This window comes from Otolemur garnettii, unplaced genomic scaffold (genome assembly GCF_000181295.1).
Source record: "Otolemur garnettii isolate 467f Iridium unplaced genomic scaffold, OtoGar3 scaffold00048, whole genome shotgun sequence".
NCBI lineage: Eukaryota > Metazoa > Chordata > Mammalia > Primates > Galagidae > Otolemur > Otolemur garnettii.
Genome location: NW_003852443.1, coordinates 5,420,577 through 5,431,417, shown reverse-complemented (window position 1 = coordinate 5,431,417; position 10,841 = coordinate 5,420,577). Strand labels below are relative to the sequence as shown.

General features: G+C 39.4%; 1 non-coding gene across 1 annotated transcript; it reads right to left on the bottom strand.

The window, feature by feature from the left end:
- Positions 1–10,248: 10,248 nt before the first annotated feature.
- On the bottom strand, positions 10,249–10,349 carry LOC111725845. Its single transcript, XR_002773806.1, has one exon. It is a non-coding gene; the product is annotated as a small nucleolar RNA U13 (small nucleolar RNA).
- Positions 10,350–10,841: the final 492 nt, after the last annotated feature.

The window sequence follows — 10,841 nt, the reverse complement described above, 5'->3', positions numbered from 1 at the left end:
ATAAAGAGATCAATAAAGTTTCCTTAGATTCTATAAGGCAAACTTGTCTCTATTTTCTTAACATTTCCAGGGAAACCAAGATCACAAAGGGTGATGGATTCTGGTGGTGGGAAAATTGGTATTGATTCTATAATTCTACTGTAACTTCTTTTTCTGAGTTTAAATATATTGTACACAGGTACTTCGACCACATCTCCAGATTCATTTCGTATGACATGCCTGTGGACAGATCTCTTAATAGCCATCTCTCTTAGCATCTAAGAGTATGTCCGGAAAATTCATTTCCTGTCTGTAACATAGCCGCATATCCTGAGAGAATGGAATTAGAAGACTGAGGAGAACCCAAACAGACACACACATATACTAGTTGTTTTGACAACTAGTCCCATCTCTGAAAACTGCTGAAATCTCATTCTGTACAATAGGGACGGTATCTAGTTCCAAAGATAGGGCCCTGCCTGGGAATCTTTAAAATCACCATGTCTATAACAGGTGTATAGCACATCATCCAATAAAATATATATTGCACATGTTAAAACTAAGGGTGCAGCCTAATGTATTTTGATACTTTATCTGGAAAGAAAATAATAAGAGATCACAATTTTTAAGTTTTAAAATTATTTAAGAGTAATTATGGGTCACTGATTTGCAATACTTTCTTGTGAGTAAAACTCCAAAAATAATTGATGTTTCAATTCAGACTTATGAGTTTTTAAGATATTGGATTCAAGAGCCAAAATAGTTTAATTTAACTAGAAACTTATAATACAACAGCTGAGGTTTCAAATCTCTTTTAATTGCTAATCTTGCTCTGTAGCTAGGAAATTTTTTTTCTTTTTACTTCTCTGGGCCTGAATTTTCTCACTTATCCAGTTGAACTAAAAATGATGAACAACACTGCAGAAATCAAAGAAAGTAGACTTCATGGTAAAACAATGGGCGGTAGAAAGGACCCGGAAAGACCTTTTTTAAGCAGTAAAGTGTAATACAATTTTAAAATGTCTGGATAACTATACAAATACTAGTGCAGCATGATGCTTCACTATTAAAACATTGTTTTTGCTTGTGCTAATAGGTTATGTTGCATCTTCTTTTTTGTTGTTTTTGTTTGTTTGTTTTTGTCCCTGTGCTCTGAAGATTGACGTTTATTAATTGCTGAGAAGGACATAAGTGAGTATATTTCTTTTTAAAAATTTAACATCAATAACGGGTACACATTTAAGAATGTTCTGTTATAATTAAGCATTGTGCCTGTCTTAAAATTCTTCTAGGACTTCATACTTGAGGGCTGGTGATTTCTAAACAATTCTTCTGATTCCCAGACATAAATTACAGAGTGAAGGAGTTAAAGGATTTAGAAGCATTCAGGGTGTGGTGGGAGCAAACTCATGCACATTCTTCTCAGGAGAAAAAGCACAACATTTCCTAGTCCTTAAGGATTTCTTTTAGTTTGATGTTTCTTCTAGACTAACAGAAGTTTTCACTTTTCTTTTTTTTTTTTTCTTTTTTTCTTTTTTTTCCAGAAGAGGTAGGGTGGAAAGGTCTTCTAGAACCAGAGGCTAAGCACACAACAGTATAAAAAAATTCTTTATTATAGCTTCCAGATTTCCTTCTTCGTCCTTTTCTGTTCATTGGAATAATGAAGCTATTAAACAGTGGTGGAAAGAGGTGGCTGAAGCTCCATAGAAAACAAGGAAGTAGGCTGTTTTAGAAGAAATAAACCATCTGTACTCCAAGTCCTTACCAAGTGCACTGAAGGGGGAGGACAGACAGTTTTAAATTTAATTAGTACTGTAGCAGATATGATTGTTGTAATCTTCCAATGAATATATGTTAATCTTACTTAATTTAAATAATCATGTTAAATAAAATATGCAGGTGTTAAATTGACATCCTCCTAGGGCCACATAGCATTTCCTTTTTTTTTTTTTTAGATAGAGCCTCAAGTTGCCCTTGACTTGCCCTGGGCATCACAGCTCAGAGCAACCTCAAACTCCTGGGCTTAAGCAATTCTCTTGCCTCAGCCTCCCAAGTAGCTGGGACTATACGCACCTGCCACAACGCCCAGCTATTTTTGGTTGTAGTTGTTATTGTTGTTTTGTGGGCCCAGGCTGGATTCGAACCCGCCAGCTCTGGTGTATGTGGCTGGTGCCTTAGTCACTTGAGCTACAAGGGCTGAGCCAACACTTAGCATTTCTTTCTTGTAATGTCTGTAAGGACAGAAAGGAAATACAGAAGGCACCCTTTTCCTGATGGTGGTAAGCATCAGCAAAGTTCAGGGTAATAGAAACATTTTGTTTTATATTTTTATTCCAAAGTAAATGCAGTATATTAAGCGAACAGGTTTAGATAAATGCCTAGTAACATGCCAGAAAGCTTACACATACATTTGCTTAAAGGAGCTTTCCTTCTGGAATTAATAAAATTCTAACCACAAAGAGGTACAAAAATTAATTCAAGGAATGTAGTGGAAGACTGGTTTTTCCCTCCCCTTCACTGCTCCCTCCTCTCTTTTCCCTTTCCTCCCTCCACCCTTGCCTATATTCACTGTAAGAAAGAAAAGAGCAGGTGAACACATGGTTACCTACTTGCTCTTTTAAATTTTGAATTATGGGAGGTTTGGGGGGATTTCTCAAATCACGGCACTGACTAGCCCGTCACCACTCCTACCTCAACCTTCTTATAACTTCTATGTCTTGTGAATTGACCAGTGTTTCTAATGGAACAATTAAACAAATTAAAACAAATACATGGGGAGTATACCCTTCTTTACTTAATCTTTTTATATCTTGGTGCTTTGGATAAAAACCAAAGGTACTTTGGTACTCTGCCCTCATCCAAACTATAGTGGCATCCTTGGGTATACAGCATCCCATAGCACACCATAAATATCCACTAGATGTCAGTGTGTCACTAAATGAAAGTGGTTTAGCATACCTGTTCTTAGAACACACTGGGTAGGTGAACTCATTTGTAATTTTTAGCCAGAATGATAACAGAGATATTTTAGTAGTATAAGTTAGTAATAAGTCATATTTTTCCTAAAGAATATCTGAAAACTCCAGTACCTCCAGTATCTAGGATTTTAAAATGCTTGCATATATACTCATTTTTGTCATAATACCCATGAAGAGAGAGAATGCAAATATGATCCTCATTTTACGGTAAAGTAACCTGAATTTCATGGAGACAAAGTGATTGGCCCAAGATAATCACATAGTTGACGTATTGTGGAACCAGATGGGTAAATCTATAAATACAGAACCTACTCAATCTAAATCATACTGCTTCACCTTTGGGTCTATAGTGTATTTAGATGAAGAGTCCCTTTAGAGAAATCTGTCCTTTGTATTAACTACCTTCCTTACAAAACAAACTTGCCAAGAATGAAATAGTAATTGAGAACAATGAGATAATTAGTTAAGTAAATTTGGGGATGTTTATACCAGAAAATGTAAAAACAAAGATGTATACAGGAAAAAGTATTGTTTATAGAAAGGATGCTAATGGTAATTTTCAACTATTTTATACAGATTTTCCACCAACTAATACACCAATTAATAATTTTAAGATTCCACACTGATTGCATAAAGAGTGTTAAGCAACCAAGAAGATAGCATTATTTTACATATACTATTTTAGAGCTGGTAAACTCAGGCTAATGAAAGCCACATCTTAGTTCATTTATTCAGGTGAAGAAGAAAAAAAGGAAATTGTAATTTGGTCTGCAAGGTTGAAACTTAGATATTTGAGAATTATGGTGCATGTTGCATATTGTAGGTTTTACACTCTGTAGTTTCCTTAAAGAGAAGTCTACATATAACCCAGTGGATTAGGATTTAAATAGACATTTACCCTGTCAGGTTTGTCTGACCTTTGGGCTTCTCTGCCCCACATTGGAAGACTAAGAGTTGTCTTGGGCCACACATTAAATACACAAACACTAGCAAAAGCTAATCAGCCAAACAAAAAGGTCCATACATAATTTTTTGTGCTATCCACCACTATACACAAGCAAAAAAGTCCACATACTTTGCCTGCTGCCCCAAAACTGCAAGTTATACACACCTGCACCTAAATTGTATGGACACACAGGTGACAACTTTGTAAAGATTACGTTTCTGGGTAAAGATGAAAAGAGCCCACAAGAAAGAGGTTAGGGTGATGGGATTGTGGGTAAATTTAATTGACCCATTATGTGACAATATTGTTTTTATAAAAGAAAAAATGGTTTCTTCTTTGTTGTCTATATTGTAAAAACTGGCCACAGTCTCCACTTTAGTAAAGTTTATACATATCAGTGAGTGTGTTATAAATATAATACAAGAAGATGGGCCTCATGCTTAATTTACCAGTGTTTCAGTTAAATCATAAAAATCAAGGCAGAAGTACAGTGTCAGATTTTCAAACTAATGTAAATTTTAAGTTAAGGTAAATGATTGGCTAAATCTCACCAGGCTGTTTGCTGTAGTATTTAGTGCATTGTTGGTATTTAGTAAATGTGGATGAAGAAATGTGTCGCAACCTGTTGGGCTCCTGTGGCCCTGGTCTCGGTTAGCGCAGGAAGGAACCAGGCGAGAAGCAGATTAGAAGTACAAGCTTGAGGAAGGCAGGCTAGCCCTTACTTTCAGGGTAGCCCCGAGCACCCTCCGCACCAGCCTTTTATTGAAAGGGAATGATACAGGTGAGGGGAGTAATTAACAATGACTACGGGCTGAGGGCACGGGCTTTTCTTCCACAAGGAACTCCTGTGGACGAATGGCCCGAGGTCCACGCCTCAGCTGCAGATCATCTTGCTCGGATGTCATCTGGCTCTTGGCGTCTCCTACATTCCCCCTCTCTAGTGTATTAAAGACATTTCTGAAGAGGCAAGGGAGAAGGTCTGTTTCTGCCATTCTCCTCACTGAGCAGCTTTCTGTTGAGTAAAAGAAAAAAGAGGGCACATAAGCATAACAAAAATACACCATCGGAGCTAATTCGGACATAAAGGAAACTCATATTAGTCAAACCAAGCATGGGGGAAAACTTGTCCCCTATGTGCTAATCACCACTCAACTATGTGCTACGGGCTGACCCATAGGGCTCATGATGCTTCCATGGGAAGTATTAAGCATCACCCAAAGCTTAGGTAGAGAAAGGGCTGCAAACCCAGACCCTTTCCAAAAGCAGTGTAACTTTAAGATCAGGTGCCCAATTGAAATAGAAACAAACCCAACAAGTGAAATTCTCTTACCTTGCCAATACCATAATAACCTTTACCTTAAAGCCTGTTGTTCGAGGTCTTTGTTGTCCTAATTTTCCAAGGTTTAGACGACGCCTTCTAAGCTTGCCTGGGGCTTAATATACAGCCCCAAATAATGAAATCCTATATCAATCCTCCCACTCTGCATAGAAGCTCCTGCTGCCTCTTCAGGGAAAAGGGGCACTGACCGCTCCTAACTGCTTCCTGCTGAGACTGGGCGGCGACATGGGAGAGGCAGCTCGAGTTCCCGCAGAGGAGATTGATCCAGGATTTCTCCACTGTGAAACTGCCTAAGCTAAGGTCCTGTAGAAGAAAGGTTAGTGAAAACAAACTTGTTTAAGGTGCTGGTAAAGTTTCCTGCTCGTGTCGAGGCTTAATCCAGCGGGCTGGTAGCCACTGCTTTTCTTGATATTCTGTAATAATACGGGCAAAGCCTCGACCCCAATGCAGCACATAACCTGGCTTCCACTCTGTCATATCTGGTTTTTTATAAAAGATAGGTTGTGGTACTGGAGAGGATGGTGCATGAATGAGAGATGTCCAACGGTGTTCTGCAGCTGTCTTTTCATCATTGCTGAGATTGAGAAAATTAAGAGTGAAAAGAGCTTTAGTGAGCAGAAACCTAGGACCATTATTGAAGGGGGAGGAAATGAACTGACCCCTTCTTTTAAAGCAGTAGCCAGTAAATTAGCCTTATAGGATTCTGTTCCTATGTCAGCACATGCCCGTATATACTCCTCTAAGGGAGTGTTTTGTGCTCTGGAAGGTCGCAGGGCCTTTTGACACTCCGAGTTGGAATTTTCAAATGCTAAAGTTTGAAAAAGCATGTCTCTCAGCTCTGGCTGGGCAACTGCAGTTTTTAGTCGGGCTAGAAAGTCAGTATAAGGTTCGTTTCCCGACTGCATTATTTTAATGAAAGATTTAGAGACATCTCCAGGCGCCTGAACCTTTTCCCAGGCCCTAAGATAGCACAGTCTTGTCTGGACTACGGCTAGGTCATTGTATTGAAGCTGATTGGGAATCCCCAGCCACTGCCCAGACCCAGTGAGTTGTTCAGATGTTATTGGGATGCCTCTCTGTTGGTTCTGGCGACTCATTAGGTCAGCCTCCTCCTTCCACCAGGTTTTAAACTGTAAATACCGTCCAGATTCAAGAACAGTTCTGGCTATCATATCCCAGTCATAGGGAATGAGCCGCTGTTCCTGTGCAAGCCCCTGCAACAGACCTCTGGAAAATGGGGACTGCATACCGTATTGTGCTACGGCCTGTTTCAAATCTTTAAGAACTGAAAAGGTGATCATATGGTGGTCAAAACGCTGGCCCCCTTGAGGGTGTTGCAGATCAGGAGGAGTATCAGTGACGGTAACCGGAAAAAGCCCAAAAGTGTTTTCCCAAAGTCACCAGTGTCACGCCCTTCTAATGCAGCCTTCATAACAGAAGTCACAGGCGGTTCATTTACATAGGGAGGTGCTGAGGGCAAAACGGGGTGCTCTGAGTTAGCATTTCTGACAGTGAGACTATTTATCTGATCTCCCAATCATTTAATTTGTTCAGCCATAGTGGTCATAGTGGTGATTACTTGCTCATTCATATCATATGCTCTCGCGTCCCAATTTTTCTTAGGTCCAGTTTCCCACTGAACCTCACTATCCTCGCTTTCAGATACTGATTGAACATCACCTTCCTCCTCAGTTTCTACTTCCCGCGACTTCCCAAACAGAAAGTTACCCATGTCTTTGCTTAGTTTATCAGACACTTTACTTATTCTGAGTGCGGTTTCTTAATTTCTAAATTGGCCAAAGGTCCCACTTTCCCTGAGCGGAGTTTCCCTTTGGACTTCCTTCCACTGTCTACCAAAGGCCTCACCTACATCCGGGTGTTGTCTCCTTTGGTCTGGGTCCCTGGTGTCCTGTTGTGTCCTGCTATATCCTGTCGACTTATGCCAAAATGTTGCGACCCATTGGGCTCCTGTGGCCCTGGTCTCCGTTAGTGCAGGAAGGAGTCAGGCGAGAAGCAGATTAGAAGCACAAGCTTGTGGAAGTAGTACTAGCCCTTACTTTCCGGTAGCCCCGAGCACCCTCTGCACCAGCCTTTTATTGAAAGGGAATGATACAGGTGAGGGGAATAATTAACAATGACTACGGGCTGAGGGCACGGGCTCTTCTTCCACAAGGAACTCCTGTGGATGAATGGCCCGAGGTCCACACCTCAGCTGCAGATCATCTTGCTCGGATGTCATCTGGCTCTTGGCGTCTCCTACAGAAATGTTTAATAAATATAGCTATCATCAATTTGGGTTTTCATTTAAAGTGGTGTAATTTTAAAAGAGTTACCAGAAAAGTCCAAGAGACTACAGAAATTAAAAATTAAAATAGCTATTGATTTTGCATGCTTGGATTGATGTTTAGATTCAGAACTTATATATAGCAAATCATATGTGGATCAAATTGAGGTATAGAATGACAACACTTCACATACATAAAAGGAAACTTGTATGTCTCATTCAAGTAATGACAGTGTAGCCGCCATTGAATTACGTAGGAAAATGTTCACGGGCAATAATAATGTACAGTAGTGATCAGTGATTATCAGAGAATCTGGATACGTGTATCAGAATTAGCTTAAAAACATTAAAAACCATATATGTTCTCTTGCCACCATCTACATCCTAAAATTATGTTATTTAGAAACCTAGATTTCCAGACTTGGGCATGGAAGAGGTGGGAATGTGTGATTCTAGGACTTTTCAGGGTACTGTAAAGTGCTGGTGCATATAGGACCTTCAAAATCACAACTCCTCAAATTCAATTTGAGTTCATTCTTAGACTTCTGAAATCACTGAAATGATACTGTCTAGAACACTTAGTATACTGGGATCATAATGGACTTCAGTTATTAGATACTTGAATAAAATTTAAGTGATGGGTAAACACGGATGAATTCTTTGTTCAGTCAATACTCATTAAATATAAGGGAAAGGAGACCAACAGACCTGACCAGACCAGTCTACCACATGTCTGATTTGTAGGATACTAAAAAGTCCAGCTTCCACAAATCTTTACCAATCTGATGCTGTGCCTAGAATCTCACCTTCAGAGAGTCCTTCTGTGGCTTAAAATATAGTCATCTACATATTCAACAAGGGATTAATATCCAGAGTATACAAGGAACTCAAGCAATTACTTCAATAGGAAAACACTAAATACATTAATTTAAAAATGGGCAAATGATCAGAGCAGACATTTCCCAAAAGAAGTCTTACAGATGGCCAACAAGTGTGTGAAGAAACATTATCACTAATCAGGGAAATGCAAATCAAAACTACACTGAGATACCTTCTCATGCCAGTTAATGGCTATTACCAAAAAGACAATGGATGCTGGAGGATGCAGAGAAAGGGGAACAAACATGCCGCGTACAAATGTCCCCGGGTGGTGGGAATGTAAATTAGGATGGACGTTATGGAAAACAATGTGGAAGTTTCTCAAAGACTGACAAACTGAACTACTGTAGGACCCAGCAATGGCACTACTGGGTGCACATCCAAAGGAATGGAAATCAGTCTGTTGAAGAGGTATCTGCACTGTTGTATCGATTGCAGCACTATTCGTAATAATCAAGTGTCCATCAACAGATGAGTAGATAAATAAAACATGGCATAAATACACAGTGGGATACTACTCAGCCATGAGATCAACACCATATGTTCTCATAATATGGAAGCTACAAATGTTGATATAAAGTAGGCAGTAAGGTAATGGTTACTAGAGGCAAGAGAGAGTAGGGAGCGATAGAGGATGCTTAATATACAAATCTACAGATACATAGCAGAAGTAAATGAAGTCTAGTGCTCTATAGCACTGTAGGGTGAATAATGTCAACATAACTTATTGCATATTTTCAAATACCCAGGAAAGAGGATTTTGAAGGTTCTCAACAAAACGAAATGATAAATGTTTGAGGTGATGGATATGCTAATCATTCTGATCAGATCATCGCACATTATGTACATCTTTCAAAATAGCATGCTGAACCCCAAATAGTACAGATAGGACCTTGAAAATCACTCCAACTCCTAGGTATATACTCAGTTCCATTGCTGGACTATTCTATCAATTAAAAACATCAATTATTATATCAATTTTTAAAAGGTATGAGATTAAAAAATAAAACTTTTTTAGAGAAGTGAAAAAATATAGTCAGCTCCAGAAATTGGCTCTTTTTAATGCTGATATCACAGGAATTAGTGACACACAGAATTGGTTTGTTTGTTTGTTTGTTTGTTTAGATAGAATCTCATTACGTTGCCCTGGGTAGAGTGCTGTGACATCACAGCTCACAGCAACCTTCAACTCTTGGGCTTAAGTGATTCTCTTGCCTCCGACTCCCAAGTAGCTGGGACCACAGGCACCCACCACAACGCTCAGCTATTTTGTTGTTGTTGTTGTCGTTGTTTACCAGGTCCGGGCTGAGTTCGGTGTATGTGGCTGGTGTCCTAACCCCTGAGCAATGGGCACCGAGCCAATGCATTGAGTTTTATCAGTGACTACGCAGTATAGCTAGCTTATTGCTCATAAAAATTGCTGCTTCACCAATATCTGTCTGAAACAAGTTGTGGGTAAATCCGGATTTCAGTAGGAGAGAGTGAAGAGCAGGTGGAAGTGCCCTACTGACTACTTGAGAGGACAGGCCCTTCAGGCACTAACTTAAACCAGAAGTTCTAGCACTTGAATGAGAATTAAAGAATCACCTGGATAGCTTGCTAAAATAGAGATTCCTGGTCATCTTAGAGATTCTGATTTTCAGCAGGTGTGGACCACAAGTTTGCATTTCTAACTGCTGGCTGTAGGCAAGCCTTGGAGTAGCAATGCTTTGGACAATACATCTCCAAGCCGCATATGCAACTCTACAGAGCACCTGACACCCAGCATATGCTTGAGTTGTGGGTGTCTCATGACACACTGCAAAAGTGAGCCAATATCTTAATGTTTTTTCCCCTAAGTTCAAATCAGACAGGTATGGTGCCCATGTCATAATAAGGTTTGAGGGAGGAACATCTCACACATGCACATGAACGCCCAGTCATGCTTATGAACCACAAAATAGTATTTTCATTTTGCAAAAAATATTATCCAGGAAATCACCCCACTTCATCTCTCAGGATGTCTCCCTTATCTTAGTAAGCTTGGCCACACAGGAAGATAGAGCATTTGTATTGCTTGCTCGTCTGCTAAATTATCAGGAAGATAACAAAGAAATTCACTGGACCTCAGAATCATTTAGATCATGTTTCCTGGCTGTGGTGGGTTTTCTTGTTTGAAATTCACAACTTACTTAAGGACAGCCAGTGTTAGCAATGATACTGCTTTAGTTATTGCAGACTTTGTGTTGGCAAAATCCTTTCAAAACTTTGATAGAATTATTTTAAGAACTTAGAAATATATTGAAAAAAACATCCTAGGCAACTTGGGAAAGCTTCTTAAAGTTCTTATCTCTTCAGAACAATGCTTGTTCCATTCTTAAATTAAAGGATAAAGATGGGGGCTAAATACAGATTTTAAGGTCAAATAAGTTAGAGTGAATGAAAATTTCAATTAAT